This window comes from Silene latifolia, chromosome Y (assembly GCF_048544455.1).
Source record: "Silene latifolia isolate original U9 population chromosome Y, ASM4854445v1, whole genome shotgun sequence".
NCBI classification, from domain to species: Eukaryota; Viridiplantae; Streptophyta; class Magnoliopsida; order Caryophyllales; family Caryophyllaceae; genus Silene; species Silene latifolia.
The window spans coordinates 420,704,140-420,725,909 of record NC_133538.1 but is presented as its reverse complement, the minus strand read 5'-3'; the positions used below and the strand labels follow the sequence as shown (position 1 = coordinate 420,725,909).

General features: G+C 37.0%; 1 long non-coding RNA gene across 1 annotated transcript; it reads right to left on the bottom strand.

Annotated features, from left to right (window-relative positions):
* Positions 1 to 154: 154 nt before the first annotated feature.
* Positions 155 to 4,164, bottom strand: LOC141633147 (uncharacterized). The gene is made up of 3 exons (XR_012537950.1): positions 3,446 to 4,164; positions 2,357 to 2,932; positions 155 to 562 (listed from the first exon to the last, which is right to left on the bottom strand). It is a non-coding gene; the product is annotated as an uncharacterized LOC141633147 (long non-coding RNA).
* Positions 4,165 to 21,770: the final 17,606 nt, after the last annotated feature.

The window sequence follows — 21,770 nt, the reverse complement described above, 5'->3', positions numbered from 1 at the left end:
AATAGGCGATAGTCGATCTAAGCAACTAATAAATTCATTAACCCTAATTAATATTCATCGATCCCCTTCAACCCTAGATGGAGAATTAGCTACGCATAACAATAGAAAGAACGATAAACATAATTAAAGAAAACATAAAAATAGAGATTAGAAATACCGAACAATGATTAATTGGAATATTAAAGGTATGAACGATCTTGCAAACAATAATATAAAAGAGTTTGTAGAGAAGAAACCTAAACTAAACTAAACTAAACTAAACTAGGGGTTTAGAATAGTGAAAAGCATCACCTAATTATTGTGTAGGAGTTTCCTATTTATACTATTACATAATAATTAATTAAACCGATTTAAGGAAAGTTTCATAAAAACTGCGTCAAACTAGATACTCGATCGAGTATTGACACATTCGATCGAGTGACTTCAACAACTTCAGCTTCTTCGTGTCTTCTTATCTTCTTGTTTTCGTCTTGTTGACTCCGCGGTGCTCCATTTTACTCTTTTGCTCCACAAATACATCCCATTTGCATTAAAACACTAAAAGGCGGAAGTATCGACATTTCTAATATAAACGGCATATAATTAACATATTATAACACAAAACCGTCTCAAAAGCAACTAAGGAGAGACATAAATGTGTATATAATTATGACTCATCAAACTCCCCCAAACCAACTCTTTGCTTGTCCCTAAGCAAAGCACTATCACCATACAAAAGACAAACATACAAATGGTGAATGAATAACTCAAAGCTAATGTCGATGCACATACAAATCCCAAGCTATCCATATCTATAACAAAGTAATGACCAAAAATTGTGCCAATAAAACAAATTCAAAGGCACGGGGTAATAGAAGAACGCAGCTAACTCAAGATGTAACATGATACCGTGACTCAGCCAAATACCTTTCAATCTTGCAAGACAAATTAGTTGGATTCTCGCGGATTCACTCATGCACTCATAAGGGGTAAGTTATATGTAAGATAGAAAGAATTAAGACACTCACTCAACTTATGAAACATGCATGCAATCTAATGTGATAGAAATTTCTCGAACTAATACGCATTCACAAAATAGACAAAAATACATGTATCAAGGACAATAAAGGTGGCGAATGGGTGAATGGTATAGAAGTGGTCTGTACCAAGGCACGTATGGATATGTGAGACTAAGACGGTAGTCGCAGCTACACTTTGCTAACCAAAACCAATTCCAACAATAATAAGCATGAATCAACCAACTAGAGAAATTATCTCAGCTTTAACAACATATAAGAGAGACAATAGAAACTACACTCCAAAGGTGCATTAGACTCTAGCAAACCTCTCTATAATCTCTTAACAAAACCAAATGAAACAATCCTTTTTTTTCTTTCGCTTTCTTTTCTTTTCTTTTTTTTTTTTCGAATTCTCTTTTTTTTTTTTTTTTCTTTTCTTCTTTTCTTTTTCACTTTTTTTTTCACTTTTGCTTCATATTTTTTTCTTCTTCTTTTCCAACATAAGAGATTAACACAATTGCTACAAAAATTTAAGCTACTACCCATATGACATAAAAGTCCCAATCTCAACCCAAGTAGCGAAAATAAACACAAAATTCAAGCAACTGCAACTATCCCGAAAAGGTAGGCAAATTCTAGATTGTAGCTATGAAAATAGGATATGAAATGGCTACAAGGTTCAAACGGGCTTAACAAAAAGGATAATGTAAGGCTTATTTGAACGGTAAGAACCGCCTATCCACATGTACTTAATCATATGCAGTTTGATATTACACATTCCACAAGGAGAACCACACTCTTTAGCCTAATTGACAAATGAGACTAGTTTATTAATGTTCCTGGCCTAGGAAGCTCTATAGACCTCAGAAATTTAAGTGGTTTACCAACATAATATTGTCAAATTTACTTGGCATAAGGCATATTATTACGGTCAAGACTTGAGTTATGAGCTTTATTTTCATAAATAAATGTCAGAAGAATGTACATGGACAACTTAAGTGGGATTCAAATGCAAAAACAAAGCAAATTATCATCATTGCTAAACAATTCACCAAGACTCACCTAAAATAAATTAGAACATGTTTTTGTATTTTATAAATTTTTCAATTTTTTTTGGATTTTTCGATTTTAAAACACACAACATAAATAAAGCACACGACTTGAAGTAAATCACACAAAGAAATAAATTTACTCCTCCAAACCTAAATGTCGCAGTGTCCTCATTGTAACCCTAACAGCACAACAATCACAACAAACACCAGCAGCAAACCTAGAGGACACTTACTAACAAAGGAAAGGGAAAGATTAACAACCTAGAGATAATACAATAAAAAAGAAAGTATAAAGAAAGATAGTACCTGCTGTAAAGTAGAAGCTCCCCCAAACCAGTTGCAAAGTAGGGGATGTAGTGACCACATCCCATCAGCATCATACTATCATAGCAGGTCTTCAAAATGCAAGTATAAGAGAGCCATTAGCAGCAGAATGGACCCAAAGCAATCAGCGACTGCTCGAAAAGCATTCATTGATTACTATATAAACAACCCAGCTTCATCAAACATAGCCCAAGGTTCGACCTCCATCAGCCCAAAATGTTGAGCCAACATAGAACCACAGATTTAAGAAAGAAAGTCATAGGAAGCATATCGAGTCACATCCCCTGAAGCTAGAGATGCGCCACAGTCCACAAGTAGCTTAATCAAGGACTCGTGCTTGCCCACTATTGCATCCCAAAGTGGCACACTCCCTTCATAGTCTTTAAGATTTGGATCAGCCCCAAACGAGATGAGGGAACGAGATGAGGGTACTGGCACAATCTTTATTTCCATGGGCAGCTGCAATATGCAGAGGAGTGCGACCATTCGTGTCTAGCTCGTTGGGATCAGAATCTCGTTTTAGCAACTGTAGCAACAACGATTCATCTCTTCGTCCAGCTGCAAAGCAAAAAAAAAAAAAAAAAAACATAGGCAGATCCGTTTGACCTTCACCTACCATTTTTCGACAAATACATATGCTCACCGTGGAGCAATATGTACCTGACACAAAATAGTAGAAATTGAGCCATTAAAAACCAGCAGAACTCATCACCATTGAAGAGCAAAAATTACAGAAAAATAGAGGGACATTTCACACAATGGCTCGATGTAGCAGGAATCGAGCCCAACTAACCCTGGAATTCACACAAATCAAACACTTGGTAGAAGTCAACCCTCCGATTAAGCCCAAAGGGACTCACGAACTCGGCAAATAATGTCTCTAAATCAAGACTAGCAAATTACTCCACAAATCTGTGACCCATAAAAGCAGCAAACAAACGGGTCACAATTGTCCCAGAAATTAATCCCATATTGACTCGTGAGTTCAGCTCAAATTCAAGCTATAATTCGTGTCAAGAACTCGATCCAAACCAGTCCAATGAAATAGTAATTCCGAAACATAAATCATACCAGCAGAATTAGACCAATCTCGACCCACTTAAATCCAGATATTGGCATCTCAATCACCAGCTACTCACCCCAAAATAACAGCAACATAGAACTAATTGATGCCCGAAAATCGACTCGAAATTTCGTCCAAAACTACAGCAAACATAAGCTGCGCAATTTCCCCCAAATTCGTTCAGATTAAGGAACCGCAAAAGCATACTCGAAATTTATGCAGAATTGACACACAACCCAGGCCAAAAACCCGTAACAAAGTGTCGATTAACCAATAAATATGACCAATTTCGTGAATAACACCCCACAATTATCAAAATTCAGCAAACCCTAACAGTTGAAATCAGACAAATTGATGAAATTAAAGCAATTAGGGTAGAAAACACCTGAAATTGATGATGGAATAACTCGTTTCGCACATCTCGAAACAAACAATTCCTTGAAAGCACCCCTTCTGATTAGAATCAGCGGTCGGCGGAGATGAGACAGCCGACGATAACGGTGTCGCGCGAGGTGATGTCTTCGCAGATCGACGGTTCTGGGCCGTAGTTTGATGGTGTATATGGTGAAGTGGTGGTGAGTGTGTATCATGGAGGATTAGTGAAGGTGATTGTGGAAGGAGAGTCGAGTTTTATTAGGGTGATTTGAGTAGGATGAATAAGAGGAGGAAGAAGGGGATTTGAGTTTGAAGATCTGGCAACAAGACGTTGATTGAGGAAGAATTGAACAAAAAATCAGACGGAGGTACTAATGGAAGGGGATGCGAGAAGAGTTGGAGTAAAGGGCTGATAATTGCTCTAGATGGTTATACTCGATCGAGTTGCAAGCTACTCGATTGAGGAACCAAATTGCAATTTTTAATTAATTATGATTATGATGGTTCCTCGATCGAGCCTTACTATTACTCGATCGATTCTTCAGGTTCCTCGATCAATTCTGCTTGTACTCGATCGAGGCACCCATGTCTGTTCCCTTTCTCGCAATTACGTCAATTTTCTCCCTTGCAATCCATCTTAGCTGCAAAAATACTTGTGAAAATATCAAATTCTCTCCCTCACATCACTCATAATATATGAAACAACATAATTAAAGTGCGATTAATGAAATTTAAATTCCTAAATTACAAATTATTACAATTCCAACTCCGAGCTGCCTCTCGGTAGCAACGGCTCAAAGCTCTTAATAGTCGATCATAAATCTGCGCATGTGCTACACAAAAGCATAAGTAGCACCAAGATATAGCATGAGCATATAAAATCAATGTTAGAGACAGTTCAGCATATCCAATTTTTGATGAGAATTATAATAAAAACTCATCAAATTATTCGTCCAACCAAGAGAGAGTGGAGCATCAAAACACAAAGTAGAAGTCATACGAGATAGTTTATTACCCGCCACACCAGTAATCCTTATGAAATCATCGTCAATAATTACCTCATATTGGTCGGGAGGTCTACCACTCCTAATGTCAGAATCGGTGGCAAAAGAATATATTACCTCTACCGTGCTAGGAGTATTCATTGACTCATATACCTTCTCGTTCCCCTTGTTGATAGGCTCTATCCCATATATTTCAGCCTCTAAAGCATCCAGCTCAGCTTTCCAAATGAGAGATTCACCTGTACATGTCTCAAAACATATCAAAGCATCTGAAGGGTCCTTAGTGGAAGGCCCTTGCGCAGAATATTCATCAATATCATCTTCAACATCAGAAACATCAAAATATGCATTCTGCACAGTTGTATTTAAATGAACTTCAATAGACTCAAAATTAGAATCAAATTCAACAACTGAAGGGGTCGTATCCAAAGAAAGAGTCAGCATATCGTCACATGAGTCCAATTTAACCTCAAGATCTTCGAATCGCGCATAATCACTCTCCTTATCCCAAGACTCATCACAAAAGGGGCACTCTAGGGGGTCCGTCAAGTCTTCCTCATGTGTGACTCACTGTCTGTAAAATTTTCATGGAGGGGTTCTAGATTATCGTCAAAGAACGAGTTATCAACTGAGCATATGGTCTCATCCTCTATGTGTCCGACGATATCTTTTTCATTCGTTAAAACTGTTTCATTTGTTTCACCTACACCCTCATCCATGTATGGCTGAAATGAAAAAGTGGGTTTAATGCATTCAATAGCAAGCCATTCAAAGAAATAAAGCACATCTTCAATATTCTTACCACCATAATCTCTCTTAACTATGGAGTCAATATAGGCTTGGGTTTGTTTGTTCATACCTCTTATGATGGTAAGGCACACAGTAGGCCGTGGGAGTGTGCGTTCGCAGTTATGAGAACGAATCCAATAATTCCATCTAAACATGTAATTGTGGAAATTCTTATCTTCACCATGTGAAAACTGGATGGAAATCATTAGAACGGTGTCAAGGAACTGATGTTCCCTGAGACAAAAGACAAACTAAACAAAAACAAACAGAAAATAGTTGCCTCCCCGACAACGGCGCCAAATTTGATAAGGGTAAAGTCGTATCACCTCAATCAAAATAATCCCAAACGGACACTAAGAATGCAAATAGTGAAGTCAGGGGTTGAACCACAAGGAAACGTGACAAACTGCTTATTACCTATAGGTAGATTCTAGACTATTGGGTCACAAAGTTGATTTATTTGGTTTGTAGTAACTAAACGATTGTAAATTAAGACGATAACAAATATATAAAACTAGTCTAGGGATTCCGGTTCACAATGAATATCAATTAGGGTATTTAGAGTCAATTAACTAACATGGACTGACTATCTAAGGCTATATGTCTTGTCGGCACTATATATCCTTTAGATCTGCACTTAGGATGTAGTCGCTATGACTAAGTCGTTCTACCTAATTATTGTAAGCCTTTCTTAGCATTAATCCGGTCGGTAATAATACTAATTCGCGACACTAACTAATTAAACCCGGCCGGTAATTAATCAATTAGATTGATAAACATATAATAGGCGATAGTCGATCTAAGCAGCTAATAAATTCATTAACCCTAATTAATATTCATCGATCCCCTTCAACCCTAGATGGAGAATTAGCTACGCATAACAATAGAAAGAACGATAAACATAATTAAAGAAAACATAAGAATAAAGATTAGAAATACCGAACAATGATTAATTGGAAGATTAAAAGTATGAACGATCTTACAAACAATAATATAAAAGAGTTTGTAGAGAAGAAACCTAAACTAAACTAAACTAGGGGTTTAGAATAGTGAAAAGCATCACCTAATTATTGTGTATGAGTTTCCTATTTATACTATTACATAATAATTAATTAAACCGATTTAAGGAAAGTTTCATAAAAACTGCGTCAAACTAGATACTCGATCGAGTATTGACACACTCGATCGAGTGACTTCAACAACTTCAGCTTCTTCGTGTCTTATTATCTTCTTGTTTTCGTCTTGTTGACTCCGCGGTGCTCCATTTTACTCTTTTGCTCCACAAATGCATCCAATCTGCATTAAAACACCAAAAGGCGGAAGTATCGACATTTCTAATATAAACTAATATAAACGGCATATAATTAACATATTAATCCCTCCAATCCAATCCAAACTACCCACTTGCTTTTGGGTGGTCTTCTAGGCGACACTTTGACAGCGTTTTCTTCCTTTGTACTTCCTCCATTCAACTTGTAGGGAAATATCCGTAAAATTCCCTTAAATTTTAGGACTATAATGTATCTTTAACATGTGATTATTGTCATAAACGAAAAATACAAGAGAAACGATAAAGGTATAAGAATCAACCTCGGGTCCTTTGTGAATACGGCCTAAGAACAGAAATCAATATAGATTTCCTCCTAATCGTTGCACCCAAGACCGTCTGAGACTATGCCCCTTGTGCTAGAAAGTACTCTCTAATTGCCTTGCAATATTGAGAGAGTTTTTGTGAGGTTTTCGATGAGAGATCTAGAATTTCAGAGAAAATTGCCCCGAAACCCTAATTTTTGTGCAAATGAAAATGCATTAGGTCAAAAGAGAGAAGCTCCCCTTTTGTGATCATTCGGCCGTGAGTTTACATGAGGGGGGAGTGGGCTTTCCACTTTCTCCTTATTTTTAACTCGTGGTCCGACTCGATTTTCGCTAAATGTATATGACGGGATTTTATTATAAATCGTCATCGGTTATCGGTTATTAAAATATCAACTAGTAACATGACTCAGTCGATATATTAATACTTGTCCGACAATGACAATATTGTATAATTAATTAATTCAATATACATTAATTAAATATAATCGTTTATATTCAATTTACGAATTAACCGCTTAATTCACATTAGCCAAGTATTATTTAATCAGATTAAATAATTATCTCAACATCGCGTTTGACTAATTATTAGTCAACAACTCCGACTAACCGCTTAGTCATATTAGGCATCAACATGATTGTATTTTCATACCGTCACATCTCTCAAACGTATCCTATAGGTGTGACTTTTAGGGACCAGTTGATCACCGCCATCGGTATGACAATAACGTCAAACTTATCTAGCAAGCCAACCGTTATTGATAAACGTGGATCAGCGATAATAATACAAAAGTATACCCTTTGATCCTTTTAAAGATTTATATGTCATTGCACTAATCGTAGAGGACACCGCCCCAACAAGCTCCCACTTGTCCGCAAGTGTACGTGCAATAACGTTATCCGCACTCACCGGAGGACACCGGCTCCAACAAACTCCCACTTGTCCGTACAAGTGTATGTGCGATAACCGATTCTCATATCCATTTAAAATTTCTCCCACTCAATGTAAAACAATTTGCAGATCCCTATCCGCAAAGGTCGTATTTTACAATCGATCAGTATCAAGAGTGGTTTCCCCGACTAGAGAGTAACTCAACCGATAAAACGAATTCGTATTCGAGCATGGCCATGCATTTCGATTCTGACTCCTCGAGTGGCCCCGAGAAATATCGAGTAACGATAAAGGCTGAATATTTCCTTCAACTCGACTCTGCCGATCTAAGCACGGCATGAAATGACCCAGAAAAAATCTACTTGGCCCCTGTTACGGATGACCGTGAGAAAGAAACCAAAGTCACCCAAAATCGCCTTTAATCTCAACAGACAATCGATAGTCAAAAGAATCGACTCTTAGGATCACCATGGAGGTCCTATCCACGACCGGCACCGAATGTTATAAAACATTTAGGACTCCACGTCGATGTCACAATTGTGTCCTACGAGATATCCGTATAACTCGCCTCTGTGATTGGTCAGTCAACCTTTTGACTTATGGCTCGTTGAACCCACCATCAACCAACGTCACAAAATAATTGCGAGTTATCACTCACGTGGGCAATTAAGGACCAAAAATATAATGTTTGTTCAGTTCAATTTGTGGTGTTCAAAATTGTCGTACAAAACCACATGAAAAACAAAATATATAAATATCAAAACGATGATGTCGTATAGAGTACATAAGAAAATAAATCTAATCCATAAAAGAGTACTACAACTCAGGAACACGTTTAATTCCCATGGAATTAACATGCCCTTCATGCTTATCTTGTCGTAATGGTTTAGTGAGAGGATCCGCTATATTATCATCTGTAGCAATCTTTTCTATCACTACCTCCTTTTGCTCCACGTAATCTCGGATTAGATGAGCTTTCCGTTGTACATGTCTAGACTTGTTGCTAGACTTAGGCTCCTTAGCTTGGAAGATGGCACCTCTATTGTCGCAATAGATGGTGATCGGGTCATTCGAACTAGGCACTACAGATAGTCCTTGTAAGAATTGACGCATCCATATCGCTTCCTTCTGACTTCGGACGCGGCATAGTACTCGGACTCGGTCGTAGAATCTCTTTGTAACACTTTGTTTGGAACTCTTCCGGTGATCAGCGCCATTAAGAGTAAAAACGAATCCAGACCGAGATTTCGAGTCATCTCGATCCGTTTGGAAGCTAGCATCACAGAATCAGGTTGCGCATAGCTTTTGTTCGCCTCCATAAGTCAATGCCCAATCTTTAGTCCTCCGTAGGTACTTAAGAATGTTCTTTGACAGCCATCCAATGTGATTCACCCGGATCTTTGTTGGAATCGACTTGTCATACTCAATGCATATGCCACGTCCGGACGTGTGCATATCATGGCATACATGATTGATCCTATAGCCGAAGCATAAGGAATCCGGGTCATGCGCTCTTTCTCTTCGGTGTCTCGGTGCCCGAGACTTGCTCGGATGCACCCCGGAGCCATAGGAAGAAACCCCTTTGGAGTTAGTCATCTTTGAATATCTCTAGTATCTTGTCTATATAAGACTCTGGACCGAGAGATAACATCCGACGTGATCTATCTCGATAGATACGGATGCCCAAAATTCTTTGTGCCTCACCCAGATCTTTCATCTGGAAATGGTTCTTCAACCATACTTTTACCGAAGTTAAGAGAGGTATGTCATTCCCAATCAGGAGTATGTCATCAACATACAATATTAGGAAGACAATCTTGCTCCCACTCGACTTGATATATAGACATGGTTCCTCGACCGATCGAGTAAATCCATTTTCTTTTATCACTTGGTCGAAACGATGATTCTAACTCCTAGAAGCTTGCTTAAGTCCATAATTGGAACACTTAAGCTTGCACACTTTCTTAGGATGTTCAGGATCGATGAAACCTTCGGGTTGTACCATGTACAACTCTTCCTCCAAATAACCGTTTAAGAAGGCGGTTTTCACATCCATCTGCCAAATTTCATAGTCATGAAAAGCGGCAATCGCTAAGATAATCCGAATGGAACGCAGCATGATTACGGGTGCAAAAATTTCATCGTAGTGCAAGCCTGGCACTTGGGTGAAACCTTTAGCAACTAGTCGTGCTTTATAGATATCTTGTTGACCTTTCACAGAATGCTTTATCTTGTAAAGCCATTTGCATTGAAGGGGACGAACCTTAGCAGGAAAGTCAACAAGATCCCATACGTTGTTCTCATACATGGAGTCCATCTCGGATTACATGGCTTCAAGCCATAGCTTTGAGTCGGAACTAGTCATGGCACCTTTATAGGTTGCGGGTTCACTACTCGTTAAGAGCAGAATGTCATCTATGTCATGTTCCTCGACCATACCAATGTATCTGTCCGGAGGAATAGAGACTCTTCCCGACCTCCTAGGTTCCTCAGGAATACTAACCGAAGCCGGGATTGAAGGAATTGGTTCCTCCAATGGTTGCTCGGTATTTGGTTCTGGAATCTCCGATGTACTCGAAGGTTCTATTACTCTTCGCATTCTCGAGAAATTCCTTCTCTAAGAATGTCGCACTAGCCGCAACAAATACACGTTGTTCGGTTGGCGAATAAAAGGAATGACCAAGTGTTCCTTTAGGATAACCTATAAAGTATGTCTTGACCGATCGCGGGCCGAGCTTATCCTCGTGTCTCCACTTGACATAAGCCTCGCATCCCCAAACCCGTATAAAGGACAAGTTGGGGACCATTCCCTTCCATAGTTCATATGGAGTCTTGTCATGATTTTAGACGGACTTGGTTAAGTATTAGCAGCGGTGACAGAAGAGCATAACCCCACAATGAGTCGAGGCAACATGGTGTGACTCATCATGGATCGAACCATATCAAGTAGTGTTCGATTTCTCCGTTCGGACACACCATTCAACCGAGGTGTTCGGTGGAGTTAAGCGTAAGGCAATCCCACAGTCCTTAAGGTGTTGATCAAACTCGTGAGAAAGATACTCGCCACCACGGTCGATCGTAGTGTTTTAATCTTTACGCCGATTGGTTCTGTACCCGATTCTGGTATTCTTTGAATTTCTCAAAGGACTCACTTTTATGCTTCATCAAGTAGACATAGCCATATCTACTTAAATCGTCCGTGAAAGTTATGAAATACCTATAGCCTTCTCGTGCGGTGATTGACATAGGTCCACACACATCCGTATGTATGAGTCCTAATAGGTCAGCAACGCGCATTCCAACACCTTTGAAGGAAATTCGAGTCATCTTGCCAATGAGACATGATTCACACGTGCCAAATGATTGAAAATCAAAGGCCGAGATAGCTCCATTCTGTATGAGCTGTTTAACGCGTTTCTCATTAATGTGTCCCATACGGCAGTGCCATAGATACGTTTGATCTTTGTCACCAACCTTTAACTTCTTATTCATTACGTGCAATATTTCGGTAGTCTGATCTAAAACATAAATTCCATTCATGGAGACTGCCTTGCCATAAATCATATCGTGTAATGAGAAAATGCAAGTATTATTCTCTATTACAAATGAAAAACCAAGTTTGTCAAGTGCGTAAACCGAAATAATGTTTTTAGAAAGACTGGGTACATAATAGCAGTTATATAAAAATAACTCAAATCCGCTAGGAAGCTGGATCACATATGTTCCCCTCGAGACGGCAGCCACTCGCACTCCATTCCCGACACGCAGGTCCACCTCACCCTTTACGAGGGGTTCGATGTTTCGGAGCCCCTGCACATGATTACACAGATGAGAACCACAACCAGTATCTAGTACCCAAGTTTCGTAACTTGCGTGGTTAATCTCAATCATATGAATAAAAGTAGAAGAGGAAGAAGACATACCAACAGGTTTAACGCGACCTGCTTTTATGTCCTCATGGTAAACAGGACATGTACGCCTCCAATGCCCAGTCTTGTGGCAATGATGGCATTCCATGTTGTCGGTCTTGCTCTTTGTCGTGCCTGATGAGGTGCTCGACTCACCAGGCCCACTCTTACCTGATCCCGACTTCTTAAACTTCGGTTTGCCTACTGCTAGGTCTGCCTGAGCTTTGCCCTTACCCTTGCCCTTGTTTGACACAACGAGAACATCCTGTTTCAAGCTCCCACTAAACTTCATATCCTTCTCGGTCTGTACGAGTAGGGAGTGTAGTTCATGAGGACTTTTCTTCAAATCATTCATATAGTAATTCGCTCTAAAGAGCGCAAAACCATCATGGAGTGAATAAAGCATGCGGTCAATCACGATGTTCTCGTTGATTTTACAATCAAGCGCCTCCAGTCTCTCGACATTCTCAATCATGCTAAGAATGTGTGGGCTAACCGGTTGGCCCTTCTGGAGTTTCGCATCAAAGAAGCGAGTGGTATGCTCATAGGTCACGATTCTCGGTGCTTTCGAGAATTCCTTAGTGAGCGTGGTGAAAATCTTGTTTGCACCTTGGGCTATGAAGCGTTTCTGCAAATTGGATTCCATTGCAAAAATGAGTACGTTTTTAATCGCACCCGCTTCCATGACGAAATCGTTATACTTGGCGATCTCGTTAGCTCCACCGTGGGGCACGGGTTTGACGGGATGGGCTCTGTCGGATATTTGAGTTTCCGTCGCCAGCGGCAACATTCCGTAATGCCGCCTCCCGATCCGCGAAGTTTGATCCATCATTCTTGATCGAGTAGACGATTCATCCGATTCATGAAGATCCAGAAGCCAGGACTCACGGTCCAATGTGGCACTTGGCATTGGGTCGTCAAGACAGCTTGACCATTTTTTATTAGCGAGTTTAAGTGATCGTGATCTACACTGAAAAAGAAAGGAAAAACAAAACGAAATAAGCAACTCATCGAGGTGATTTAAGTCTGTTTAAAATTCATTTTAATGTGTAGACTCATTGCATTTGTATAATCGATCTACCTCAAGAATTATACAAATGATCCCAAGACTCAATTTATGTAAATTGATAAGCCAACTGTTTAGCTAGTTCTATCGTTAGAACTCTTGGTCGACAGATTTCCGTAAATCCTATCTATAGTCCACCATAATCACAGGATCGTACGAGTGACCATAGTGTTGAGATAAAATAGGTCAATCAGTTTCAACTTACCCGACGTAGAAGGGGTCATATTATGCCTACCGACGAAGAAGGGATTCATTGGAGTTTGACCTATAAAGACTATTCTCAATTTTTAGTTATACGAGGAAGATCCCATCAACTTAGTTTTAATTCATTTTAAGTGAACGAAAAACTAGCATTGCGTGAATGAATTAATTTAGGTGATGGCTTATAAAAACGTGTGATATCTGTATATCATAGAAAACTAACGCGTGACCTCTATATGAGTCAGTTTTCATGCAATTATTAGGTGGTTTGGTTTTAGGCGGAATATGATGCAATCTATCGTTACGATAAAATAAATAAAAGAATGCAAAACGTAAATAAGAGTCCTAGTGTGGCCTATCCTAGTAAAAAGAACATAATACAACTTTGGAATCCACCGTTGGACCCGAGAAGCTTGTCTTGATGTTCCATCTTTGTCCATGCAGCGGGAGTGAGCATCCGATCTCCATCTTTGGTCTTCTCAAAATTACAATTTAAAATTTACAAAATATAAACCTATTTACATTCTAAATAAAAACTGTAATTACAAAGAAAAAACAAAACGGAGATGCGAGATCTCAAAATACAACCAAGACCGTGTTCCATCATTACGGTAACACGTTCTACTAAGGCCACACTAAGTTACAACCGTTTGTAAAATTAAATACGTAATAAAACATTCAAGGCATTCAAAATAACGATAAATAAAATGCATCAACTAAAACAAAATTTATTCGTGACATAATTCCGTAATTATGTTAAATTTATCCAAACCACCTTTAATGATTAAAATTATGTGACAAAACCGCTTTAATCAACTTAATTTTAATCCATGATAATCCGTTACTTTAAATCACTTAAAAATAACTAAATGGTACGTGAGTGAACCGTTTCACTATCAAGCGAATGCATAAAATCCGTATTATGCACAAATCATGGCCGAAAAAAAATAAAAAACACGAATTTTTTTTTTTCTTTTCACGGCTGAACCGTGACAAACACATCAAAAAAATTTTTATTTTTTATTTTTCAGCAGCATTGCCGAGAGCTTCAACAGTCCCAAACAAAAAACGATTTGATAAAACCAATTGCAAATTAAACCTAATCCGTATAGAAATGAATCTACAATTGATAAAACATTAACATATTGCAATGAAAATCGATTCCAAAAACAATATGCAAGAACAAATCGTAAACAAAAACATCGTCTGATCAGACAAAAACCGTGTGGCACGGTATTCAAGGCTGATGTCACGGTTTCCAAAAAAAACAAAACAGCCGAGACACAAAAAAACTTGCCGCACGTTTTTTTTATGCAAAAGATTTATCGATTCAATTCGTTTAATGAAAATCACAAAGAAAAATTTACGTGGCCTCGCTCTGATACCACTTGTAGGGAAATATCCGTAAAATTCCCTTAAATTTTAGGACTATAACGTATCTTTAACATGTGATTATTGTCATAAACGAAAAATACAAGAGAAACGATAAAGGTATAAGAATCAACCTCGGGTCCTTTGTGAATACGGCCTAAGAACAGAAATCAATATAGATTTCCTCCTAATCGTTGCACCCAAGACCGTCTGAGACTATGCCCCTTGTGGTAGAAAGTACTCTCTAATTGCCTTGCAATATTGAGAGAGTTTTTGTGAGGTTTTCGATGAGAGATCTAGAATTTCAGAGAAAATTGCCCCGAAACCCTAATTTTTGTGCAAATGAAAATGCATTAGGTCAAAAAGAGAGAAGCTCCCCTTTTGTGATCATTCGGCCGTGAGTTTACATGAGGGGGGAGTGGGCTTTCCACTTTCTCCTTATTTTTAACTCGTGGTCCGACTCGATTTTCGCTAAATGTATATGACGGGATTTTATTATAAATCGTCATCGGTTATCGGTTATTAAAATATCAACTAGTAACATGACTCAGTCGATATATTAATACTTGTCCGACAATGACAATATTGTATAATTAATTAATTCAATATACATTAATTAAATATAATCGTTTATATTCAATTTACGAATTAACCGCTTAATTCACATTAGCCAGTATTATTTAATCTGTATTAAATAATTATCTCAACATCGCGTTTGACTAATTATTAGTCAACAACTCCGACTAACTGCTTAGTCAAATTAGGCATCAACATGACTGTATTTTCATACCGTCACATCTCTCAAACGTATCCTATAGGTGTGACTTTTAGGGACCAGTTGATCACCGCCATCAGTATGACAATAACGTCAAACTTATCTAGCAAGCCAACCGTTATTGATAAACGTGGATCAACTGATAATAATACAAAAGTATATCCTTTGATCCTTTTAGAGATTTATATGTCATTGCACTAACTGTAGAGGACACCAGCCCCAACACAACTCCATTCTACCATCTTTCCTTTTTCATCCATTCAATTCCACTCTACCTATTTCCTAAAAGGGAATGCCAAATGACCATTTTGTCCTCATACCCCATTACTTATTTACAATATTTGTCACTCATACCCCACTACTTCTACATCAAACTCCACCCTTTTCCACTCATACCCCACTTAATTACATTATATCCCATTATTTATTTACAATATTTTTCACTCAACCCCACCCTTCTTAATATTTGTGCAAAATACAAATAGGTAGAGTGGAGTTGAATGGAGGAAGTATATAATTTTTTTTTGCAAAAAATATAATTTATGAAAGATAATTTAATAATACAACTAAATATGTAAATTTTATCGTTCAAAGTTTTGCATTTTTCCGTGGATTAACGGTCAAACTTTTCAAAGTTTGACCTCCAAAAAGTAAGTGGGTAGTTTGGATTGGATTGGAGGGAGTATAACACAAAACCGTCTCAAAAGCAACTAAGGGGAGGCATAAATGTGTATATAATTAGGGAAGTGATAGGGCGTTACTCGGTGTTACTGATCTCAGTAACACCCTAATTAAATAAAAAGGAAAAATCAGAAAATAATTTGCCAGTTTGCAATTTTGCGCCAAATCTCTAAGGCTAAAAACGTAATTTCATCTATTGACTATAGATAAATTCAAAAAGAAAATATATTTCAATCTGTTCATATACATTAGTATGACGTCATCTTCTTCATAGAGACAAATTGACTTTTATCTACTAAAAAAGAACACAAATTCTTATTTGTGACGGAAGGTATCCGTCACAAATAAGAGACGGATACCATATCCCCTCACAAATTACCCATTTGCCTTGAGTGGGGAAGCACATGGGGGGACCCTCCTTTGTCCCCTCTACCCATTTCCTCTCACAAACTACCCGTCGCAACCCGCGACCCGTCGCAAGCAAGACTTACACAAAAAAGAAAATAGCATAACAAATTTTAATCTAAAGGATACTATCCCGATCAAATATGTTCTATGTAATATTTAGTATTTATAATTCATACATGAAATGGTATTGTGATAATAATTTAATGAGATTGACGATTATGACACTACTACAGATACAGGCTATAACAACGGTTAAAAACCGTTGTTATATAAAAAAGCGGACGTTGTTAAAGCGTCCGTTGTAGTAGGTTTTAACAACGGTTGGTTTTTCTAAGAAACCCGTTGTGAAAACTATTAACAACGGTTTAAAGTAGAAAAAACCGTTGTGGAAAGGGTGACTAAATTTTGGTGGGAAAGTTATAACAACGGTTACAGTATAAAAAACCGTTGTTATAACTAAAGACAACAAGTTTTTTTTTTAAAATAACCGTTGTTGTTTATTTAAAAAAAAATTAAATTAAATATTACTAGACGCATGCATTATTACGGCGGCCCGTTATAGTTCCGATGCATGTATTATTACTGCCAATCCCTGCATATGAATGGACAATATATGGAATGAGAAGGGTTATAAGATTTGAACCAGAGATATGATGACACAACTTCCTAAATATATATTAATTAAAAAACAACTCAAAAGACACATTACTTAGTATAAATACATGCATTATCTCAACTAACCACCATTCCATTATCTCACTATATATCTCCAAACCCTAACTGCTAAAACAAACTCCAAACCTTAAATCTTTCAAACAAACTCCAAACTTCATCAACAATGAATGACACCATCCGTAAGATTGTTACTATGACCGAGCACAACGAAAGTTTCATCCGCCGGTTGCTGGACATCGAGGATAGGTACAAGAGCTACCTTGAGGATGCTCGGACCGCACTCAAGGACGCCAAAAAAAATGGCTTGACAGAGCATTAGTTGTTGCAGCTATATGACGATATAACAACTGCTAAACGAAACCTCCAAATAGCTAAGGAGGAGAGGATGGATATCATAGAAGAGAATGAGACTCTCTATGCATATCTAAGAATTGCATTTTTATCAATGTAATTCGTTTTTTAATTTATGTATATATATATATATATATATATATATATATATATATATATAAATTAAGTTTATCATGCATTCCTCTCTATCATCTTACTTCTTCTTTGTTTTATTTTATTTAATTTGTTTTAGAAGCTAATAAACGCAGAAAAACAACAGTGACAAAACTAATTAAGCGAATAATACTTAGAGAAAGAACATAATGATCGATAAAAACACATGCAAATGAAATAATTAGAGAAAGAAAATAATGATTGAGATGACAAAACCTAAATTAAATCATGCATATTTACCTGATAATTAGAGAAAGTAAGAGACGATGAAACCAACAGTGACAGCAAGATGATAAAGTGACGATGAGGAAGAGAGAAAGAGACGATGAGAAAGTGTGTTTGTGTTTGTGTATGTTTATTGTGTTTGTGTTAGGGTTTGTGTGGTGTGGTATAGAATGATCGTGTTTGTGTGGTTTATAGTATGGAAAGTATTGACAACGGTTGTTAAACAAAAACCCGTTGTCATTACAGAAAATATTAACAACGGGTCCATAGTAAACCGTTGTTAAAAAGTATTAACAATGGGTTTATAAATAACCGTTGTAATTACTTTTCACTAACTTTGCGCCAATTTTGCCCCAAATTATTAACAACGGTTGTGCATGTTTGACCTGTTGTTAAAACCTATAACAACGGTTATGGAACCATAACCGTTGTAATTAGTTTTAGTAAAATTTGCGCCATCCGTTCTACAACGTCTTATGGTGATTTTCGTGGATAAGCGTTGTTAAAGGGGCGTTGTAGTTGCCTGGATTTGTAGTAGTGTGAGAATCAAAATTAGTAGCTAATGCATGAGTTTGTGGTTTAAAGGGTTCATCAGATGGGTTTATAGCATATTGGTCAATCTTAAGTTATACGGAGTAATAAAAAGTTCTAAGGATTTTACAAGGGATTAACTCAATAAAGTAATTGAATTCAATCAATTCAAATGCAACTCGTATAACTTGTTTATTTCCATGACTTAGACTCCTGCAGATTAAAAATCTTAATTTTGCCATAAAATTGACCTGATGTTCAAGTTGTTAATCTTGTTTTCAATTGCAAGCATTTTTTTATTGTTTTCACTTGAAATTCTAGGCATCATCTTTTATTAATTCAATGTTGCAATGTTGCATGACCAAAATAAATCGTTTGACATTTTGCATTGTTTTCATGAGAAAATTCTGGGCAACATTCATGATTGTTTCATAATTCATGGCTAAATTAAACGCATAAACATGCTTCCTTAATGATTTTAGTTTGTTGAATATATGCCTATAAAAGTGCCTAAGTAAATGACGCTCACAACCAACTTTGCTATTATCATTTTATTATTAATAAATTAATTATAAAATCTAAAGTTTCTAAACTACCCTTTATGATTGAATAGTTTGAAATTTAAAATTTGGAAGAGAGAAATGAAAATATTTAGATAATTTACTATTTTTGTTGGGGAAGCGTCCTGTAAACCCGGTGCGGGAAGAATCTCACCCAACAACGATACTACGAAGGAACACACACAACGAACGTAAGTAAGAGCAAATAAAGTGACACCACAATTTCTCACGTGGAAACCCTTCTCAACTAAGGGAAAAACCACGGCTCTCTCGACAAATTAATTCACTAATAAGAAATTACAAAGTTTATAGAGTACAATCACACACTAGTATTGTCACTCCCTCTCAAACTTTATCTCGCTCTTATTATCTCTAATGGATGTTGAACACTCTCTTTTCTCTCTTTTAGAACAAGAAGTATTCTCACCAATATAAACTAATTTGTCTCTCTATATTTTGTGTGTGTTAAAACTATTACCACTAATAGCTTTTTATACTACACTAATCTCAAAACCTCCAACAAGTTATTGATTGTTCTTATTAAAACAATCTCATAACATATAGTGCATTGTATGTACCCTCTTGTAAAACGTAATCCATCTACACATTTACATTGTAACATCAACACACTTATTTCACCGTTTAGTATTAGGAGTTTTGGGGAGATTAATCCAACAATTTTACCCCGGGTGTCGCTCAATTTGAGTAACACCCGGTGTCGCTATCTCATTTTCCATATAATTATGACTCATCAGTGAAGGTTTGTGCAGGTGTGAAGTATGTATTTGTAGCCGTGTTTGTCATGGTGAACGTTTGGGCATTGCGTTATATGTGTTTTGCAGCTTTTTTTTTTCTTCAAATTAACAGGTAAAATCGCTAAGAACTACAGCGGCTTATATGGTGTACTTTTATTTTACGTGAAAATTAGGGAAAGCCGCTAAGAACTATAGCGGTTTTGGGTGTTTTTTTTTGCTATTTTTGAGTCCAGTAGCTACTGGATTGTGGAAGGTGAATGTCTAGTGACAAAGAAGCAAAGCCACTATGATTTTCAGCGGCTTACTACCTTCCTTTTTTTTGAAAACTTGACCAAGCCGCTATGATTCTCAGCGGTTTTCCTGAATAACACGCTTTTGCGTACTTCAGTAGCTACTGGATGTGGTTAGTGTGATTTTTTTGATGAAGATTTGGTGAAGCCGCTAAGAAGATTAGCAGCTTTGTTGAAAGTCTGGGAAAAAAAAAGTGATAACGTGGACACCATAAACGTAAATAGTTTCAATTGAACGCTAATTACCTAATTACTTTGCTAATTAACGCTAATTAACCAAAAAAATCATTATTGGTAGTATTGTAACTATACTTTCTGCACATATTTATATTGGCTGATGTAATTTTGACTTTCTGCCCTGGTAAAATATGTGCTGCCATTTTCTATGTTTGATTTGAGCTGGGCACTAATTTATTTTTTTTATTTTTTTTATTTTTTTATTTTTTTATTTTTGAAGGAAACCGTTGTGAGTTTTAACATTCCAATTTAGCTAAGCGCTTAAGAGTAGAGTGTTGAATTGTTGATGGGATTTTTACTATGTACCAAAAATTGCTCAGGGTTTTTGATAATCTAGATATGATGAAATTTGTCCTCAGCTTAGTAAATCAAGTTGCAGACTGTCTTGTCTGTGTTCTGTAATTTGATATCAAGCTAATTTTATGCACAAAGAATAGCATTTCTTGGTTTCTTCTGTTAAGTTTGTAGTTACAGTATCTCAGTGTTTTATTAGACGTATTCGAACATTACGGATTCCCGTCTATGGAGTGGTAATTGGGTAAACTGTCGCGTGATGAATGCTGTTTCAGATTTGGATTTCTTAATGGCTCAAAGGAGTTTAAATGTCCAGTTTTCTGTTTGACTGATATGTACTCTGATGCCCCTCTTTAATATCACAAATTCTAATTCCGTCTATAGCTATAGACGGATAGTGTTCTCTCACAAATAAAAGTGAATAGTGCAAGTGGGTGGGAAATGGATACCCCACTTGCCCTCCCACTTTCATTTTGTGAGAGAGCTACTATCCGTCTATAGCTATAGACGGATAGTGACCGTCTATAATAAGACAGACTGGTTTAATATGCACAAATGTTTGTTCACGTGCGCATATTATGTTGTTCTTATTTGACTAGAGTTTCTATTCAAGGTTTCTTGATTATATATCGTGTATCATTATTACCTCTTAGACCTAAGACCCTTACTTTCAGAAATACTAGTTGGTTGCACCGCGTGCGAAAACGCGCGGTTCCCCAAGATATTTTAACCTACGATGTTTTATGTGCATGCTAGCGTATGTTTATTCGGTTCGACTGTCTATACATGTTGAGTGTCGATCACATTAAACTCTTGTTATATTGTTTTCATAGTTGAATCGATTGAAAAAAAAAAAAACAAATTACAACTATTCGTAAATAATTCGTATTTAACTTTGTTAAGAGCATGAATATCCGGATATAACTACGCGCTTAGATAGTTAATTATTAAAGAGCAGAATTACATGGAATACATAAAATATTAAATATTATGTTGTAGCTGGTAAAGTAACATAAACACGTAGACCAGGCTCTGTCCAACAACACATAGATATTCTGTAACACTGTTTTTCTGAAAGTCCTAAACAGTTTCACTCAAAACTTATGTTTATCTACACACACCGTCCAAATAAATGTGTTTTAGACAAATCGTTTAGTACAAAACATTGCTTCTCAATTAAATGAAGTACAGTTAAATTT